This window comes from Schistocerca gregaria, chromosome 3 (assembly GCF_023897955.1).
Source record: "Schistocerca gregaria isolate iqSchGreg1 chromosome 3, iqSchGreg1.2, whole genome shotgun sequence".
Classification (NCBI taxonomy): Eukaryota; Metazoa; Arthropoda; class Insecta; order Orthoptera; family Acrididae; genus Schistocerca; species Schistocerca gregaria.
The window spans coordinates 843,137,076-843,156,950 of NC_064922.1; the positions used below are offsets into that span (position 1 = coordinate 843,137,076).

General features: G+C 42.1%; 1 protein-coding gene across 1 annotated transcript in view; it reads left to right on the plus strand.

Annotated features, from left to right (window-relative positions):
- The first annotated feature begins 262 nt into the window (after nt 1–262).
- LOC126354735 (uncharacterized) overlaps nt 263–19,875 on the plus strand; it is a 603,498-nt gene continuing 583,885 nt past the window's right edge. Inside the window, exon 1 of the mRNA XM_050004601.1 lies at nt 263–359. The gene's annotated coding sequence lies outside the window, so the exon portion shown is untranslated. The remainder of the gene's footprint in view (nt 360–19,875) is intronic.

Sequence of the window (19,875 nt, forward strand, 5' to 3'; positions counted from 1 at the left end):
CTGTCGTGCACTAGACAACTGTTTGCGTAGAATAGATGTAGATGTAGTGGGTGGTAGTTGTGTCACAATGCCTTGCCCTGCAATAAGAAAGTGGCCTCCGCCACCGTGCGTGATGAGTAGAGCAGCCGCGCCCGTCCAGGGTTTACGAGCAGACCGGCATCGTCGCCTGTCACTTGTTGCTCGGGCCGCCGCCAGCGCCGCCAGCGGCCGCCGCTGAAAGCACGACCCTGTGGCGGCAGCCGCGACCACAGCGGACAGTCAGCGGCGCGCGGCGGTGAGGGAAACACGCCGGGTCGTAGCACACAGTTCACACACACGCGAGCGCAGCGGAACGGACACTTGCCGCCCGGCGACTTGGGGTGAGTACCGCGAGTCTGCACTAAGCCAGCGCCGCTGCCGGCGGACAACTAGCTGGCGTAGTGAGAGCAGGCGCTGCTGATTGACCACTCGCGGTAGTTTCTTGCACATCATTGGAGTTACATGCCACTTGCTTGCGCGAGATATCTCTGATAGTATTTAAGAGAGACTTGTAAAAGCATGTTATTCTTTTGTGCTGGACGGTGGAATTACTCTTTCGGCAGAGCGTTGCCTATTTTACTCTGTGTCATAAATCACCGATTATTACGGTAGTGCTGGTTTAGTACCACTACCCAAGTTATGCTCTCTATTAATATTAACTATATAGCACCTTGTCGATGCCCAGATCATTAGCGACGAGGAGCTACCTCAGATGGGTAGTGATGAGGGAGGGGAATAATCCACGGTCTCGTCGAAAGAGTCATTCCAACAACCACACGGAGAATTTTTCCGAAATACTGTAAAATCTAAATCCACTTGTTGGTGGAGTATGGACGTGAATTCCATCAGTGCAGAATGCGAATACGTTGTGTTAACCAATGTGCCACCTCCCGCAGGGGAACATGGATTGGAAAAATTGCTTTTACAGGAGGAAACCTGTGGCCAATTGTCGGGCAATGTTAGTAGTCTGAAGATTGATACTGCGGAACAAAACTTTTAGTCCGTATATAGATTTCTAACCCAGAAACGAGAGAGTCTTACTCGGAGAAGCAGTAGTTCCTCATAATGAACCAGCGTACCGATTTGAACATTCCACTAGTTGCTACAGTGAAGTGATTCACACCTTAGTAGAATTATGGCTTCGGGTTTGAAACAGGTTGTATTTCGTGGTGCAGTCCGTCTAATGTCCACTCGGAATATTTCTTTATGTCGGTGATGTTGGTTTCGCTTGATGAAGGTAGAAAAGTCGTCAGAGACCTGGGACCAGGTACCTAGCGTAGCCGTGGGGCGTAAGTAGCCAATAGAAAAGCGGTAGTGCTACTATTGATTTAGTGTCGGTGTGACACTGGCCGCAGTGCTGCGGGCACAGTGGAGGGGACTCTAGAAACGCCGGCCTCCAGCGGCGAGGGAGCAGAGTGCGGAAACTTGAGGCCTGGCTTCGAACCTCCGAGGAGTTACTTGGATCTTGACCTTCCGTGGTCCTGTCTCATTTTGAGCTCGGACAGAGGGGAGGTCCCTTGAGCTGCAGGCAGTTCCTCCAGCCGCCGGATAGAGGTGGCGCAGTAGTTAACAAACTGACTCTAGAGGAACGGCTTTCGGCCTTCGTCTAGGTTTTATGTTGACAAATAAAAACACTTAAGCCGAATGCTGGGAGCGTTGTTAAACAAAACCGAAAACACTTTATATCCAATTTTTTTCTCCAATCTGAGTTTGCGCTCCGTTTGCATCTACAATCGCCAAGCCACGGAAGGTGTGCGGCGGAGGATACTTTACGTTTATTGTCATCTCCCACTTTTCCTGTTACAACTGCGAATGGTGCACTGGAAACACGAATATTGGTAAGCCTGCATGTGGGTTCAATACATTCTAATTTTGACAGCATTGTTCGTGATGTAGCGCGGTGTCCTGAAAAGGTTAGAGGAAGTCACTGTTCAGCAGAGGCTGTATTTCCGTACAGTACTACATTTTACTTTGGGCTGTTGACCATGTGATCGTAATTGACCAATTGGGGAAAATAAAATATATTATAGAAATACAACGTTTGCGGCACAGTAACTTCCTTCAAACATTAACATTTACGTTCATGATCTTTTAAGTAGTTGCACGCAGAAGGAAGCACTATACTGACTCCCAGAATCTTAAGATTTTTTTTTTTTTAATTTTAAAATTTGTGACTTCTGACCTGAAGGCCGTACAGCCACCTCTCAGTCTTTCGCAGCTTTACAGAGTAAGCTTACATATATCTAAAATTTTCCGTATTAGTTTTGATATCAATATATTATTTTGATGAAGGGGCGTTGCTACATTTGTTGGTAAAGCCTGATGAAATCTTCTTAACTGTTGTGTGAAATCGATCTGCTGATCTGCTTACAGTTTAAGTTCGAGTAAAATATAGTTGATATCTCCTACTGTTATTCCATCACATTCACAATTATCTCGAACGTGTATTGAAGAAGATGGCTGGGGAATGATCTATGCGAATTATGGAACTTATAAACTTTATATTCACCTTAATTAACCCGGGCTTCGAGGGAACGATTGTATGCATTTGTTCATAAAATTTCTCTTTAATGCTTATCTATGATTAATGCCACTGGAGTTTTCTTCTTCTATGTAATGAGGTCTTCGCGTATGATGGTGACAATAAAATGTTTTTCAATGTGCCGTTTTGGCTAAGTCGTCGACTATTCCATTATATTTAATGTTACCGTGTCCTCTGGCCCACATAAATTATACCTTGTTTCCGAGATATTCGTTTTCCTTGAAAGCTTTCACGACGTCCATTACCAGTGGAATAGTTTTTTTTAGAACTGCTGGTGTCTACAGACCATGGAGCAAGCTTCCTAGGTCCGTTAAAATCGAGATGCTTCCTACTGTGATGTTCTCGAAGTAATTGAAAGCTTGGGTACAGCTGCGAATTTTCCAGAAAAATTTGAAGTTTCTCTCGGAAGCGAAATCATTTCCTTGTAACCTGTGCCTGGACACACGAACGCAGGGCCCACTATGCCTGTAGTTTTATAGCAGCAAACCAAACCGTGATGCAGAATGCCTCTCTTGCTGCGTCTGCCAGTGGAGGTGGATGAGAATTTGCATGATGCTTTCGCGCCTGCTAAACGGATCTGTGACGAAATGCCTTGCTCTTATTTGGATCTTGTCTGTCAGTCCAGTCTGGTACGGTCCCAAACCAACGAGCAAAATTCAAATATCGGTGATCTGCACAAGTGTCGAGCATCTGCAAGTCTTCCTGCCTCTGGGCGGCCGGAGTGGCCGTACGGTTCAAGGCGCTACAGTCTGGTGCCGAGCGACCGCTACGGTCGCAGGTTCGAATCCTGCCTCGGGCATGGATGCGTGTGATGTCCTTAGGTTAGTTAGGTTTAATTAGTTCTAAGCGACTGATGACCTCAGAAGTTAAGTCGCATAGCGCTCAGAGCCATTTGAACCATTTTTGTCTTCCTGCCTCTCCATACGACATCGTTGCGTTCCGATTTCTCTGTCTACAACATCATCCGCGAAAGGTTTCATTGAGCTTACATTGTCCTCTAAGGAATTTACGAGGGCTATTCGGAAAGTAAGCACGAAAAGGAAACAACAGTGAAAAGCCGATGACACTTTGCACAGATGTGTTGGGCAGTGTCTCTAGTATGCCCGTCGATCGCGTCACGTCGCTCTTTTCAGTTCTGAGCGCACAGTGAGCACGTAAACATACATAGAAAATAGTTCCTTCCGCCAAGTATGGGGGCCTGGTGAGAGATTTCGCCTGATGTGATGCAGCCCGCATAACATCTCCGTCATGCCAGTTCTCGGCCGCACCCTGCAGGGGCAATGAAGACGTTCCTGCAGCGTTTCCGATGGGAAGTGTTCGATCACCCACTGTACGGCCCTTAATTGACTCTCCCTGAGTTTCATCTAAGCTCACATGAACCTCTGGCTTTGAAGACAACATTTTGACACAGAGAACGAGCTGTAGAATAGCGTAACGAATTCCAGAAAGCAGAGGCGGCCGCTTTCTATGACGAGGGTATCGGAAAGTTGGCGCAGTGATGCGGCAAATGTCTAAGTCTGAGCGGCGACTATGTAGACAAGTATCTGGAAGGTTTAACTAACTGTTGAAAATAAAACATTTTTGATTTTCACAGTTGTTTCCATTTCGCAACCGAGCGGACCTTACCTTCCGAATAGGTCTCGAAATTAACATATTTGTAACATACCCCTCGTCTACTACTGGTGCTTCTGATCTAATGCACTTGTGTTTTCACTGTTCAAACGACTTAGTAAGATACGAACTACTTTGTTATAAATTACAGGGTCGCCACCAGTCCAGGCCCTTCTTTACAGATTAAATATCAGACGGAACTGGAAAATTTTGTATGACTGCATAATCGGAATTAAATGGGTTTAAATTAATTCAGTCAAAGTATGCAAAATCAGATCATGTAATCACACGACGAAGTATGTGGTAAATTAATAAAACGTGGACTAGGCACTCCACTGAGGAGGGCTGCATCTCAGATTATGTTTCGTTACTATCGCTGCCACCTTTGTGCAGCCTGTCAAAGCAACACTGATGTATTCTGAGAAAACATAGGCATTAGACAAAGCATATTTGGCAATGAGGGTGTCTACGTGGTAAATCAGAAAGAATACGGCGGCCGGCCGGTGTGTCCGTGCCGTTCTAGGGCTTTAGTCTGGAACCGCGTGACCGGTCCGGTCGCAGGTTCGAATCCTCCCTCGGGCATGGATATGTGTGATGTCCTTAGGTTAGTTATGTTTAATTAGTTCTAAGTTCTAGGCGACTGATGACCTCAGAAGTTAAGTCGCATAGTGCTCAGAGCCATTGAATACGGCGGGACGTACGGTACTAGTTTTCAAAGAGAACATTTGTTCTTAAATTCACATAGGAGAAACAAGGTGGAACATCTCAACTCAATAGCTCGTTACCAGAGCATGAAACAACTCACCAGGTCACTCTAAAATAACGCACGATCGTAAATCTTAATTGACCGTATGAGAGGCGAAGGGAGAAAGGAACGAACAGTTTTATGCTCCCAAACTGGATTCACACAAGAAGATAAAATTCGGGGAGAAATTAGCCATCACCAGAAGCATGAAATTATGACAAAGAGATTTATACCGAATGAAATAATATTACTGATATAGTATTAGATGAGGAAATTCGCGCCCACAATATACCTATATATGAGAAACGGAAAAGAACGAGTAAGTGAATAAATCACTCATCGGGAAACACCTTAGTGAAACAGGTAAAAATCATGAAATTTCCCAGTAAAAAGTACACGACTAGAAATGTTAGATTAAACGTGAATTGAACTAACGAGACCGGGAGAGGTGAAGCTCCCACTGGTTCATGCAAGAATGTAAGAAATGTAGCATATAGACAGACGTACTTAAAAAAAAAAAAAAAAAAAAAAAAAAAAAAAAGCGCCGCTCAGTTGTCATCTGCTCCATGACGAAAACAGACATCGAACAACAATGTTCATCACACAAAAACTATCAGGCTACTAATGGAAAGGATCACAGACACCAAACATGAGAAAACCACGATTGTCAACCGTCGTATGACAAAATGGTGCAAAATTCAAATTAGCCCTTACTTCTCGGACACCCTATACAACACAGCATGGCCATTCTTGACAAAGAGAAATCTTCAGACGTAAATGTAGGCTCGGGTGTATTCCGAAATATTGTTGTAGTAAAATTACTGTTCACATTAAGAAACGTCTCTATAGAATCGTTACATAATACTTTTGACCCATCTTATCTCATTCCATCTCATTTTCTGCACCGCTCGTCCGCCCCGCAGAAGAACTGAGCTGTGGGATTAATATAAATTTAATAATTATCTGACGAATTTTTATGTGCTGTGTAATTCAGTTACTTATCCTGTCTATCCTATATAATTCATGTACATACTTATACATGACATCCTATATTATCAAGTTTCCTTCTTTACTTTGCCACTTCTTTTAAATTCTTTATTCTGGTTTTACGTTACAAGATCCATACAGCCAACAACGTTTATAAAGTGCCAAAGAAACATAATCGCAAAAAAAAAGAATAACACAAAATTGCCGGCCGCTGTGACCAAGCGGTTCTACGCGCTTCTGTCCGGAACCGCGCTGCTGCTAAGGTCGCAGCTTGACTCCTACCTCGGGAAAGGATGTGTGTGATGTCGTTAGGTTTAAGTAGTTCTAAGTCTAGGGGACTGATGGGTTCAGATGTTAAGTTCCATAGTGCTTAGAGCCATTTGAACCATTTTAACACAAAATTACGAAGTAAACGTACAAACACACTCTTAAGGTAAAATAAAAGCGCAATTAGACAAACACCAAACAACCGGCGCCGCTCTATACAGTTACATTGTGACAAACATGCATATGCTCTTACAGTAAAAGACAAAACGCGAAAGGGCAAACACTGGACGCTGTACAATAAGAACGACAATAGCTGAAGAACAAAGCTGCAAATAATATCATAACAATGTAAGAAATGTAGCATATAGACATAAGCACTTAAAAAAAAAATCCCAAAATGACACAAACACAATACAACAAACGGTATGTACAATAGTGCCAGTATAACAGTGGCAAAATGCACTAGAGAACAATAATGAAACTTTCATGTACAAGTGGAGGACTGTACGTAAATTAATGTGGTCCCCACAAACAAAGGAGGTCACTAAAATGTCTCAAAACTGTGAAAATACAGGTGCTCAAATGACATGTTAGACGCTGATCATTCAATCTAGCTGGGTTAACCAGTTGGAATACGGAGCTACAGCAGAGGGCTCATTGAACAAGGAACACGTGGACATAAGTGTAACTAAACATACGATGAAATCGGTATATCTAAGCACACATTAATATGAGGCAGGAAAAATCCGTCAATTAGAACAGAAAGAAACACACGCACACGAAGGCACCTTTGTTCTCACCTTGACATAAGGTAAACATTGCTCTAACCTGGCTCAGTCAATACGCGCGGGAGAACATTCCACACCACAATGTTCCAGCGGAACGGAGAAAACCCAGAATACAGAATGAATCGAAACCCTGAACATTCGCTAGCATTAATGAAGCATTGTGCTTTTAACTGAACATTTCCTGGAAAAGGTGATGAAACGTTTCACTTAGGCTGAAGTACTTATACATTCACAACAACTTTAAAAGGAGCAAGACCGTGATTAAGAACTAAGAACTACGAACAAAACCCACCAACGGGCAGCAACAAAGTGTCTGTGAAGCGGTAGCACCCAGACTACCGCACAGGTAAAATGGAAAAGACCGGAGGGGTCGTTTTCGCCACCAACATAATAAACAGGCAAGAACGCTCATTGGCGACAGATTTCATTGCCCCGGTAAAGGAACACGAAGTTGATTACCCTGTACCCCAGAAGGCGGAAAGCATCTAGTCTGTCACAAACTTCGTAAACCCTAAAACACACCATCTTTTCATACAAGAGGCAACGTATTTTCACGTGGCATCAGACCAGTTCGTAATCGGGTGCGTAATTTGTGTTTTAATTTACGTACAGACCTCTACTTGTACATAAAATTTTCATTATTGTTCTCTAGTGCATTTTGCCACTGTTATACTGGCACTATTGTACATACCGTTTGTTGTATTGTGTTTGTGTCATTTTGGGTTTTTCTTTTTTTTAAAGTACGTCTGTCTATATGCTACACTTCTTACATTGTTATGATACTATTTGCAGCTTTGTTCTTCAGCTGTTATTGTTCTTATTGTATAACGTACAGTGTTTGCCCTTTCGCGTTTTGTCTTTTACTGTAAGAGCATATGCATGTTTGTCATAATGTAACTGTATAGAGCTGTTTGTAATTCTATTCCAATGTCATTGTCATCACTGCCGCCGGTTATCTAGTGTTTGTCTAATTGCGCTTTTATTTTACCTTAAGAGTGTTTGTACGTTTACTTCGTAATTTTGTGTTGAAATGGTTCAAATGGCTCTAAGCACTATGGGACTTAACATCTGAGCCCATCAGTCCCCTAGACTTAGAACTACTTAAACCTAACGACATCGAGGCAGGAGTCAAGCTGCGACCTTAGCAGCAGCGCGGTTCCGGACAGAAGCGCCTAGAACCGCTCGTCCACAACGACCGGCAATTTTGTGTTATTCTTTTTTTTGCGATTATGTTTCTTTGACACTTTATAAACGTTGTTGGCTGTATGGATCTTGTAACATAAAACGAGAATAAAGAATTTAAAAGAAGTGGCAAAGTAAAGGAGGAAACTTTATAATATAGGATGTCATGTATAAGTATGGACGTGGATTATATAGGATAGACAGGATAAGTAACTGAATTACACAGCACATAAAAATTCGTCAGATAATTATTAAATTTATATTAATCCCACAGCTCAGTCCTTCTTCGGGACGGACGGGCGGTGAAGAAAATGAGTTGCGAATAAGATAAGATTAGTCAAAAGTATTATGAAACGATTCTATAGAGACGTTTCTTAATGTGAACAGTAATTTTACTACAACAATATTTCGGAATACACCCGAGCCTATATTTACGTCTGAAGATTTCTCTTTGTCAAGAATAGCCATGCTGTGTTGTATAGGGTGTCCGGGAAGTAAGGGCTAATTTGAATTTTGCACCATTTTGTCATACGACGTTTGACACTCGTGGTTTTCTCATGTTTGGTGTCTGTGATCCTTTCCATTAGTAGCCTGATAGCTTTCGTGTGATGAACGTTGTTGTTCGATGTCTATTTCCGTCATGGAGCAGATGACAACTGAGCGACGCATCCAAGTGATAAAAAGCTATTACAAAAACAGTGAAAGTTCCACGGGAACCGTTCGGAAATTGCGTGTGACACTTGGACGTAATGCTGCTCCAACCGTATCATCAGTTCGGAAGTTGATCCGGAAGTTTGAGACCACGGGTTCTGTTTCAGACGTTAAGAAAACGGGACGAGTGTGTTCTGTTCGAACACAAGAAAACATTGATGTCGAACCTGACAATGTGACCGTAAGCCCCAGTAAAACAGTTCGTCGACGAGCTCAACGGTTGAATTTATGACAAAGTCCACTGCATTAAATCCTTTCAAAAGATATGAAAATGCATGCGTCCAAGATTCGACTTAGACAAGAGTTGAAGCCTGCAGATCACGAAAAGAGACATCGATTTGGTCAGTGGGTCTTTTCTCGACAAGCGGAGAACGACAACTTCGCAAAAAAAAAAAAAAAAAAAAAAAAAAAAAAAAAAAAAAAAATAATAATAATAATAATAATAATGATGATGAAATAATAATAATTTTATCAGAAGAGGCGCACATCCACCTCAGTGGGTACGTCAATAAGCATAGCTGCAGAATTGGTGGTAATGAACACCGCGAGTGGCGAGCGACTGTAGTAGATGAGAGGTCAGAGAATAAAAGACAGTCAAGTAAAATGTGGCGGACAGTAATCTGGACGCCACAAGCACTGCAGATTGGGGGGTCCTCCCGCCGGAGTAAAAAACCACGCGTGAAGGGACTGTGTCCAATGCGGAGGCGAGTGAGGAGAACCTCATCCCGCCTGTATGACTGGTAGGACGTACGCCATGGTCGCGTAGTGGCCTTTACCAGACGCAGCTTATTGTCAGAAACTGCCAACCACTCCTCTTCCCATTGATGCATAACACGAAAACGCAAAAAGGAGGTTATAGCATGGAGGGGAACGGCACATTCAACAACGTGAGGGAGGGAACATGCATCTTTGGCTGCCACATCCGCCAGTTCGTTTCCCCTAATACCCACGTGCCCCGGCACCCAGCAGAAAGAAACCTCCTTCCCCTGCCGTTGCAGGTGGAGTAGGGCATCATGGATGTTCTGGACGACCGTATCCGCTGGGTACAAGTGTTGCATGGTCTGAAGGGCACTCAGGGAGTCAGAAAAGATGAGGAACTTAAGACTGGTAACACATCTCATCTGCTCCAATGCCCGCAAGATTGCAAACAATTCGGCATCGAGGATGGTAAACGCCGCAGGAAGCCGTAACTTGACGACTCGATCAGGGAAAACAACAGCACAACCAACAGAGTCCCCTTGTTTAGAGCCATCTGTGAATACAGGTACATGGTCCGGATGCTGGTTTAAAATATCGTAAAATAAGGAGGTAAAAACAAACGCCGGAGTGCAGTTCCTCCGGTACTCCGACAAGTCTAGAAGGATGCTGGCCCTCTGGAGCAACCAGGGAGGCAGGCGAGTAAAACCTTGTCGTTGGGGGGCCACACGCTCCACACCAAGGGTCTCAAGCAAATGCTTGGCACGAATCCCAAATGGTTTTGTTGCCCTGGGACGACTGGAAAAGAGACGTTCCATAGGCGGTCGGGCAACGGTAGGGTACGCAGGGGAGGTAGGACAGGCAAGGAAATGACACACCCGTCGCACCATGAGGAGTTTCCGCCGGATGGCGAGCGGCGGTTCCCCTGCCTCAGCACACAGGCTGGGGATGGGACTGGTACGGAAGGCACCAGTGGCCAGCCTGATACCCTCATGGTGTACTGCGTCAAGGATCTTCAGATACGAAGGCCTTGCTGACCCATACACGGTGCAAGCATAGTCAAGACGCGATCGGACGAAAGCCCTATAAAACTGCAACAGACGCGCCCGATCTGCTCCCCAGGACCGATGGCTCAGACACTTCAAAATATTCAGTGCCTTCAGGGCCCGCACCATGAGGTCTTTAAGGTGAGGCAACCACGACTTAGAACTACTTAAACCTAACTAACCTAAGGACATCACACATATCCATGCACGAGGCAGGATTCGAACCCACGACCGTAGCGGTCGCGCGGTTCCAGACTGAAGCGCCTAGAAACCAACCACAGCGGCCGGCACACCCTCTGTTTGCTAGGAGCTCTTCAATCTAAGTGCTAAGCTGGTCAGATTTTTCCACATGCTGTTATTTTGTTCATTGCGCAACAGAGCGAAACTGTATCGAAAGCCTTTCGAAGGTCAAATAACACGGTATCAACGTAGGCGCCGGGATATGCCGCCTTCCGAGTCTTGCGGACTAATGACGCCGGCGTCGACACAGTAGTCTTACTGGGTTCCCCTCGTCCAGCTCGGCCGTGTCTAATGACGTAGAACGCCTACTGGGCGAAAAGATCAAAGGTTCGAGATCATTAACGACGGAGCGCATGCAAATGTCTGAAGAAGCCACAACGGTTGCTGGTCATTAGGTAAAGCACTGGAAGCAGCAGCTTGCGTAGGTGATGCCGAGCTGTGGCGTTCACACAGAGGGCAAATAATTTCCTGTGCATTGCAGCTTCACACAGGCCTACTCTGCAGGACGAGTTTAAAGTTTTCCCGTGATTATTTATTTATATACACTCATGCTCATAAATTAAGGATAATGCTGATACATGGTGAAACAATGCTCTGATGGGCGATTTGTCGGCTTAAATCACCTCGGAGTATGACCAAGCGGTGCATCTTGCGACGGGTCAGGCTCTTATCGCGCAGTTTCCTTTCCCTGAAAGAAAATCCACCTACCTCGTTTCTTAGGTAGTTGCTGCACTCGCCTCTCCTGATAGCAGCTACTGGAAAAATTGCAGAAAAGCAGTGTTGAAGAAACTGCAATTTAATAGCCGCTCACCGGAGGCCGCGATACATGTTTGCTGAAATACAATCTATGAGCAATCTTCCTAAATAAATTGAGTTATTGGAATGGTAGTAATTGTTTACTCAAACGAGAACGCGAAGTTGGTAATTCTATTTAAGCTCTTTATTGTCTTTAAGCCTGATCATCAGCCCGCTAATCTACGTTTGAAGAAAGTTCAGTTCACAATTCTATCCACACTCAAACCCCGCCAGAATTAGCTTTCAAAGTTACGGAATTTACTTAACTGCAACACAGACGATTTTCTAACATACACGTTTGCAGTCGATGTTCAATAATAGTTCGTTTTTTAACGTTAATGCTCGCCATAAGCACTTAGTAAAAGTTTACGAAGTACCGCCACGCTTTTAATTATTAAAGTTACTCGCGTCTTTCGCGGAACGAAAAGTCACAACTCGCTCAAACTCACACTACGCGTTACTGGACTCTTCCAGTCTCAAATCGCACAGTACCGAACCGATGAAGCCGTTTTATGCCTTCATTTTACACATTATTCGCGAGGACACATCAAGCATGTCTCTTCTCGATCACAGTTCCTTCGCGACTCCTCATCCACTCGCGACTCACTCTCCTAGTCTGCTAACCGTCCTCGCATCTCATTGGCTCACACATCACACAGCCAATCAGAATTAACTCTTTGGGTGCGCCTCGCGCCAAAATCTAGCACGCACCAGTCATGACTTCTGAATCATTTACGTCATGATTTCTTGTTACACAAAATTTACTGTATAATTTAACAAACCGAAAGGAAAACTAGACTTTACTTTATTTCCAGAAATTATTTAAATACCCGCGAACGTTCTGGCTGCTTGTACAATACCATACACTCTTGGACATCCGACATTCACTAAGATGGGGAACCACTGGCGACTCTGTTCCCACGGTTACATCGTCTGAACACTTGCGAGTTCCAACCTAGATTTTATACACTTGCAAAGAATGGCGAATGTCCCTCTTTCATTCACTCAGGCACACTCATTCACTCTCACCTACTCATATAAAATAACTGTTCACAAAAATTCAAAACATTTATGGTTTTAACAAAGTTATAGGTGAATTTCTAAAAGTAAAATTCTCAAAATAAATACAAAAGCACGGAAGGTGATTTTGTTTCATAGTTGGATGGTCACTGAAGGTGATCTATACATAATGGTATTTATTTAGACTCGAAAATTGTAGAAATTTGCGTTTTCTGTAAGATTTTTCTAATTTCCAAAATATGCAGGTTTCAAAGCTCAAATTTGGATGACTTATTTTTATTCATAACAGAAACTAGTATATTAACTTTTAATTTCCTCAGGTTCCTCAGTTAGAAGTTATTAAAGATGAAAGTTCCTTGTTATACACGCGGCTAGTTAGCGCACAGGTCTTACATTCTCACGGTACAGACATGCCATATGGTCGTGACGTCAGACGAACGGACACCGGTAATCTGCCCGCTACAGCACATATGCTAATCTGATGGCTACTTTACAGTCTGTCTACATTTCACAGTAAATATTTGATAGAAAACTGTGCGCTCGCACTAGTTGCGACGCCACACACCTCCTGAGGAAACTAAATTTTTTCATTCATGACAAACTTTTAGTTTTCTAAAAAAATTTCTATTAAAGATTTACTCAAACAGCTATTTAACATTTATAGTTCCTGTACATCAATCATCCACTTATACCTAGGGCTGACGACCTACAAAACATCTTATATCTAAACATGCACTTTTATCATCATTCAAAAAAAAATTTTTCAGATTACAAAATTCTATTTACAAATTCCTGAAAGAGAAAACAAACCTAAATACTATCTTGATGTACGTCACACGCACACTAACACTACTATCGCTATGGTGAGCGTCACTTTTTTACCACTTACACTTAAGATTTTGATAGCACTCGTAGTTCGACCGGGTCCTGCTTGGGAGGTCCATTTCAAGTCTCGTGCTACCACCTCTGTTTACTTCGGCGCACCTGAAACATCAGCTGGCCTCAGTTCCCTTTCTAACTGCTACGTCTTAACCTACAGCAGCGATAAATGGCGCTATCTGCTTGACTCTAAAGTCTCATATTTTTGATAAAATTTACTTTACAGTATGTACAATTTTCAATTTTTTTTTTTTTTTTTTTATTTAAGTGAAAAGTGAATTGACTTTCCTAATGCAGTACCGAAGTGGCACATTTACTCTTTAATTACTTCTTCATCTCATAATCAAACAAGTTATGGTTACATAAGAAATACTAAGAAAAACAATTCCTACAAATAGTTCACAAATACATAATAAATCTCCGCCAGCACTGGTGACTCTCCAGTTCCTGTACAATACACAACAATATAAAATATACACAAAATTATCAATATTACAATTCTGTCTCCAGGCAATCTCCTGTAGTCCTGTATCATAAATTAAACACTGAAAAATACATATTTACTTATTCATTTATCAACACTACAATCCTTATACTAATCTCTACGACAAACTTGGGGAGCTTTGTGTGTCTCTGGTCAAAAATGGAATCGATGTCATGGGTACTTTCCTCATCTCACATATCTGGAGTTACTTCAATTTCTTGTCAACATCAGGTTTTCTCTAGTCACATTCGGGTTTAATTTACAACTCTCATACTCATACTTCACACACTCAGGTTAGTATTTGTTAAAGCGTTTCCTACTAATCTGCGAAACCTCGTTACCCATACTTTCTAACATACATCCACCTCCTGAGTTACCAACGTCGCCTCAGCTCTGTTTACATTCGTAGCCTCACTTCCTTTTGTTTACAAACATCTCCTCTGTTTACCAACAAACGCCACCTCTGGTTACCAACATTAAGCTTTTTATTTACTCACCTTCGTAGCCTCACTTTTTCCTAATATCGAGCTAGCCAAACACTATGCTCATTCTTTCTCCTTGTCTCACATATTTCTCTTCATTTGACAGTCAGTCCTGCTGCACTGTCCCTTTAACTTAACTTCCTTTACCCCTTTGACAGTCAACCTTGTTGCACTGTACCTTTACTCATTTTACCACTAAATCACCTCCTGAGGCTCTGACTTCATTGAACAGACAGTTTTGCTGTACTGCTCCATTTCCTTTCCTAAACATTAGCTTAATGCTACGTCTTAACATATCGTTCTGTTACTTAACAAACAGCTTCAATGTTCGTCACCATATTTTCTGAGGCTCTTACATTTCTTAGTTATTTTACCTTTCTAAGGGCATTACTCACACCTTAGGCCAAACATTTACTTTACTGAGACTTATTACTTATCTGAGGTATCTTAATCCTTTTTGATTTTCTCTTACACTCATTCCTTACGCTTAACCTATACTGCACTGAGGTTCTTTCCTACTCATTACTTAAACACTTTATCACTTAAAAACTACGATAGAGAAGAAGGAAAGACGATAGAATTTTAGTTCTGAATGAAAGAAGAGGTAGGTTGACAATACGGAAAAGAAAGTGGAAGAAATATTGTCAAACGACTCGAGACCTAGTGCTCGTCACGCACTTAGCTCTGCAAAGAGTGCAAAGCTCTCTGAGGTATCTACTCACTCCTGGCCACGTCTCTCTTTTGAACATATCTTTTCAAATCCACAATGTTCCTAAGCCCTAACTCCTTATGTGATTTCACAAACTCCAGTCTATAAGCATTTGGGTGAGGCTTCTCTACGATTCTAAATGGGCCCACGTACTCATCGGTAAACTTCTTTGTTTCTGACGTAAGTTTCTTAGATCTTTCCCTAGTTTTCACTAGCACTAGATCCCCTACCTGAAAACTAGTGGGATCAGCTCTTGCGTCATGCCTTCTCTTTCTTTCCAGGGCCTTCTTTCTTATATTAATACGTGCCAGTCTCTCCTTCTCTTCGATGGCTATGTCTGTGAGATTTGGAAACTCGACCAGGTCGAATAAAATATTATTCGGCCTAATGTCACACATTAGCTCTACTGGTGCATATCCTGTGGCTTCATGCTTCAGATGGTTTATTACTTCTTCGAAGTATTCAATATAATTGGCCCAAGCGGAGTGTTTTTTATGACAATATGTTCTACACAATCTGTTTAACTCCTTCATAATTCGCTCACACATGTTCCCTTGAGGAAAGTACGCGGAGATTTTTATGTGATCGATACCTCTCTGTTGTAAACATTCACTAAATTTCTTAGAGATAAACTGGGGCCCATTGTCTGACAATATTGCCTTTGGCACTCCTATCTTCCCAAAATAGTCCTTCTCCAACTTATTCACTAATACTTTAGAGTTGGCTTTCTTAATTGGGTAAAATTTTACGTACTTAGTAAACCCATCCACCATCACAAACACATATTCACATCCCCCTCTAGACACTGGTAGTGGACCAAATAAATCTACAGCTACTAAATCCAGCCGATTTTGTGGTTCTACTGAATACATCTGTCCTTGGATAGTTCTATTGTTGGCCCTAACTTTCTGGCAACGATCACAGGATTCTAATCGCTGTTGCACCCTTCTCCACATATTATCAAAAATTACCACTTCACTTAACTTAGCTATACATTTACGAGCGCCATAATGCCCATACTTACAATGTACGTAGTCTATAAGTGCATCTACATGTTGCTCCGGAAAACATATTTTCCAATTCTCCTCACTGTCTTTCCTGCGCCTAAATAAGACATCTTTATGCACTTTATAGTAGACCAGTAATTTTGGGTAGTCTGGATGACCTAATCTACTCTTTACTAATTTAATGTTGTCATCCTGGTTCTGTTCCCTCCGTAGGTTCTTACAAATGCGCTTAATTAAGCCATCGTCCTGGAGCTGCATGATGGCCAACATTACTTCATTATTATCGGTATTTCTTAAAGATTTCCCTTCTTGTCCTGTATCTTTCACACTTCTTGATAAGGCGTCCGCCACGATGTTCTCGGAACCCTTAATGTATATCATCTTATAATTAAATTGCTGTAAATACAGGGACCACCTTCTTAATCTAGCATGTTTTAGCTGACATGAGTCTAAATATGTAAGGGCACTATGGTCTGTGTAGATAAAAATTTCATGTCCTAAAAGGTACTTTTCAAATTTTTGCAGGCCGAAAATAACAGCTAATGCTTCAAGTTCAGATATACTATAATTTTTCTCGGATTGTTGCAATGACCTGCTCGCAAAGGCTATGGTCTTGTGGACTTCCTCTTCTCCTTCTTTTTCCAACTGAAATAGTTCAACTCCTAACCCGTAACCACAAGCATCAGATCCCAGACAAAATGGTTTCGAAAAATCGGGATGGTTCAAAATCTTACTATTAATAAGAGCTTCTTTCAATTCTTCAAACGCCTTCTGACACTCAGAAGTCCATTTATAAACTACATTTTTCTTTAAGAGTTCTCGCAGGCACGGTGCATTGAATAATTGTCCAGACACAAATTTTCTATAAAACCCAAACAAACCAAACATCCCCTTTAATGCTTTACGTGTTGTAGGTGCAGCATAATCCCTTATTGCTCTAATCTTTTCTGGATCCGGCATGATACCATCGCCACTCACTATTTGCCCCAAGAATTTAATTTCTTTCTTCACAAATTCAGTTTTGTCTAGCTTCAATTTCATACCCCCCAATTTTATGGCCCTCAATACTTCATCCAATAACATACAGTGTTCCTCCCACGTTGGTGTCGATATCAAAACGTCGTCTACATACACTGTAATTCTTCTTAGTAGATGGTCCCCTAATACCTGCGACATAGCTCTTACAAAGGCACATACACTTATATTTAAACCAAACGGCACCACCTTATACTGATAACATCTACCTTCGAATAAGAATGCCGTGTACTTTCTTGATTCCTTTGCTAACGGTAGGTTCCAATATCCACAGGTCACATCCATGGATGTAAAGAACTTAGCACCTTTAAACTTTTGTAGCAGTTCTTCAATATTCTCCGGACGGTCACTCTCAGGTAGTACTATTTTGTTTAATGCTCGAGCATCCAACACTAGTCTAATTGAACCATCCTTCTTAGGAACTATGACTAGCGGGTTATTGTACACACTAACAGCCCTTTCAATAATTCCCCACTCTAACATATTTTGAATTAAGTCACGTACTGCCTCCTTATGTACTTCTGGGATTGCAAATGGTTTTTTGAAGAAATGAGCGTCTTTCTGCACTGTTAAAAAACACTCATAATCCTTTACTAGCCCTGGTTGATCTGAGAAAACCTCGGCATGTTTGACTAGTATTTGTCTTAAATCGTTTTTCCTTGCTTCATCAATATCAATTAATTCTAGTAATTTCTCCTCGATCCTATTTCTGACACTCACAAGCTCAGACGGATCCTCTACTTTTTTGCCACCGTACTCATTATAGCCCTCCAAGAATTTCTCTGTTTTACAAATACATATAGGAAAATCATTCTGCTCAGGATCCTCACATAGCTGCTTACCGATGAAAGGTATAGTAATTAGTTTACCCTTAATTTTTACCATAACATCATTGGTAGAAAAATTCACCCATCCTTCATATTTATTCAAAAAGTCAGCCCCCACCAATATGTCTACACTCAGTCCATTTATAACTAAGAAGTTCTGTCTTATTTCTACTTCCTTAAATGCTATGGGTAGAAACACTTCCTGTTTTACTGTCTTCTTAGTCTTACCGGTTGCTACTACAATGTTCAAGCCACTTACTGGCATCTTAACAATCTGTTTACTGTTAGGGAGTTCATTTACCAAGTTCTGGGATACTGCACAGACTTCCGATCCAGTATCTATCAAACATTTAACTGGTTCATTTAATACTCTTAGCTCTACTATCGGTTGCCCTAAGTACTCTTTATTTATTTTGGGTTCTGCTTCCTCCAATAAATCATGCACAATTTCTCTCCTTTCGAAGCCTGTCTTTTGGGTGGCAATCACATTCACACTTACAGGGTTTATTTCATGCTTATTATCACCCTCAATTCTAGTGGCAGCTCCTATTAGCCTATCCACTATTGCTAAGTCAAAACATTTTTCCAATGTTTCCCCCTCTTTCTCATTAACCTCCTTTTCTACGACCCTATCCAAGGCGTCGTCATTAACCTCTACCTCCTCCTCTAATCTATCCTCTTCTTCTAACTATCTACAACATCAATTATCTTATCAAGCACAGTCACAACCCTGCCATTATTACTGTTCTCACCCCTATCCGACAGCTCTTCATTAGTTTTACTGTGCATAATGTCTTTCTGATTATTACCCTTATAACTAGTACTTAGTTCTTCAATAAGTGGCTTCTTATGATTATTCTTACAGTTAATTGGTTCATTAACCTCCACTTGACTTAAAGCTACTATCTCTGTCTGTTTTACGTTATCCTCCCTAAATTTTGTAGCAACAACATTTATGTTAGGTGGTCGTTCAGGCTGCTTTCTTATGAATGGTTTTGCCAGCGGATTTAACTTTAAACGCTGTTGCCTACGATCGCCAGCACACTCGTAGACAATTAATGGTTTTCCGAGCGCGGTGCGTCATCACTATGCCTCCAGCTGACCGCCTCACCTCCTGACATCTGTCGGCCGCTGTCATACTGCTCGCGTTCATTGAACCTGTTAACATATGTTCTTCCTCTACCACGTGAACTGCCACGGTATCCGCCGCCTCTCTGAACACCCATCCTATTAATGTTTACATCCGCGCGATTGTCATTCTGCCTAGCAGGCGGGCGATGCTCCCTCCTCATGTTTTCTTCTTCTTTTTGGACGGATTCAACCCTTTCTAAATACTGTACGAACTTGTCAATGTTATCTCGGGGCGCAGATATGATCTTAGTTTTCCAGTTCCACGGTAGCTTATTTTCTACCCCTAATATGATCTGTTCTGTTTCTAACTTATTACTAAGGTAGGACAGAGTTGTTACCCACCTTTGAACAAATCGTTTGATGCCCTCTCTCTTGGGGTCATACTTCTCTCCCGACCAGAACCGATTAAGAACATCCATCTGCTTTCTCTTTCCCCAGTATTCCTCAAAGAACGCTAATTTAAATTCTGACAATTTCGCGTATTTTTCAGAGGCTAAATTCCCCCATACTCTGGCCTCTCCCATCAAATTTGAGGTGATAAAGCCTATCTTTTGTTTATCGCTCCATACTTTCGGCAAAACGTCTTCAAAATCGTTCCAAAATTCTCTGGGGTGCATGTTCTTACTTGGGTCAAATTTTAAAAACTGTCTGTGGGTAACATACGCAACCTCGG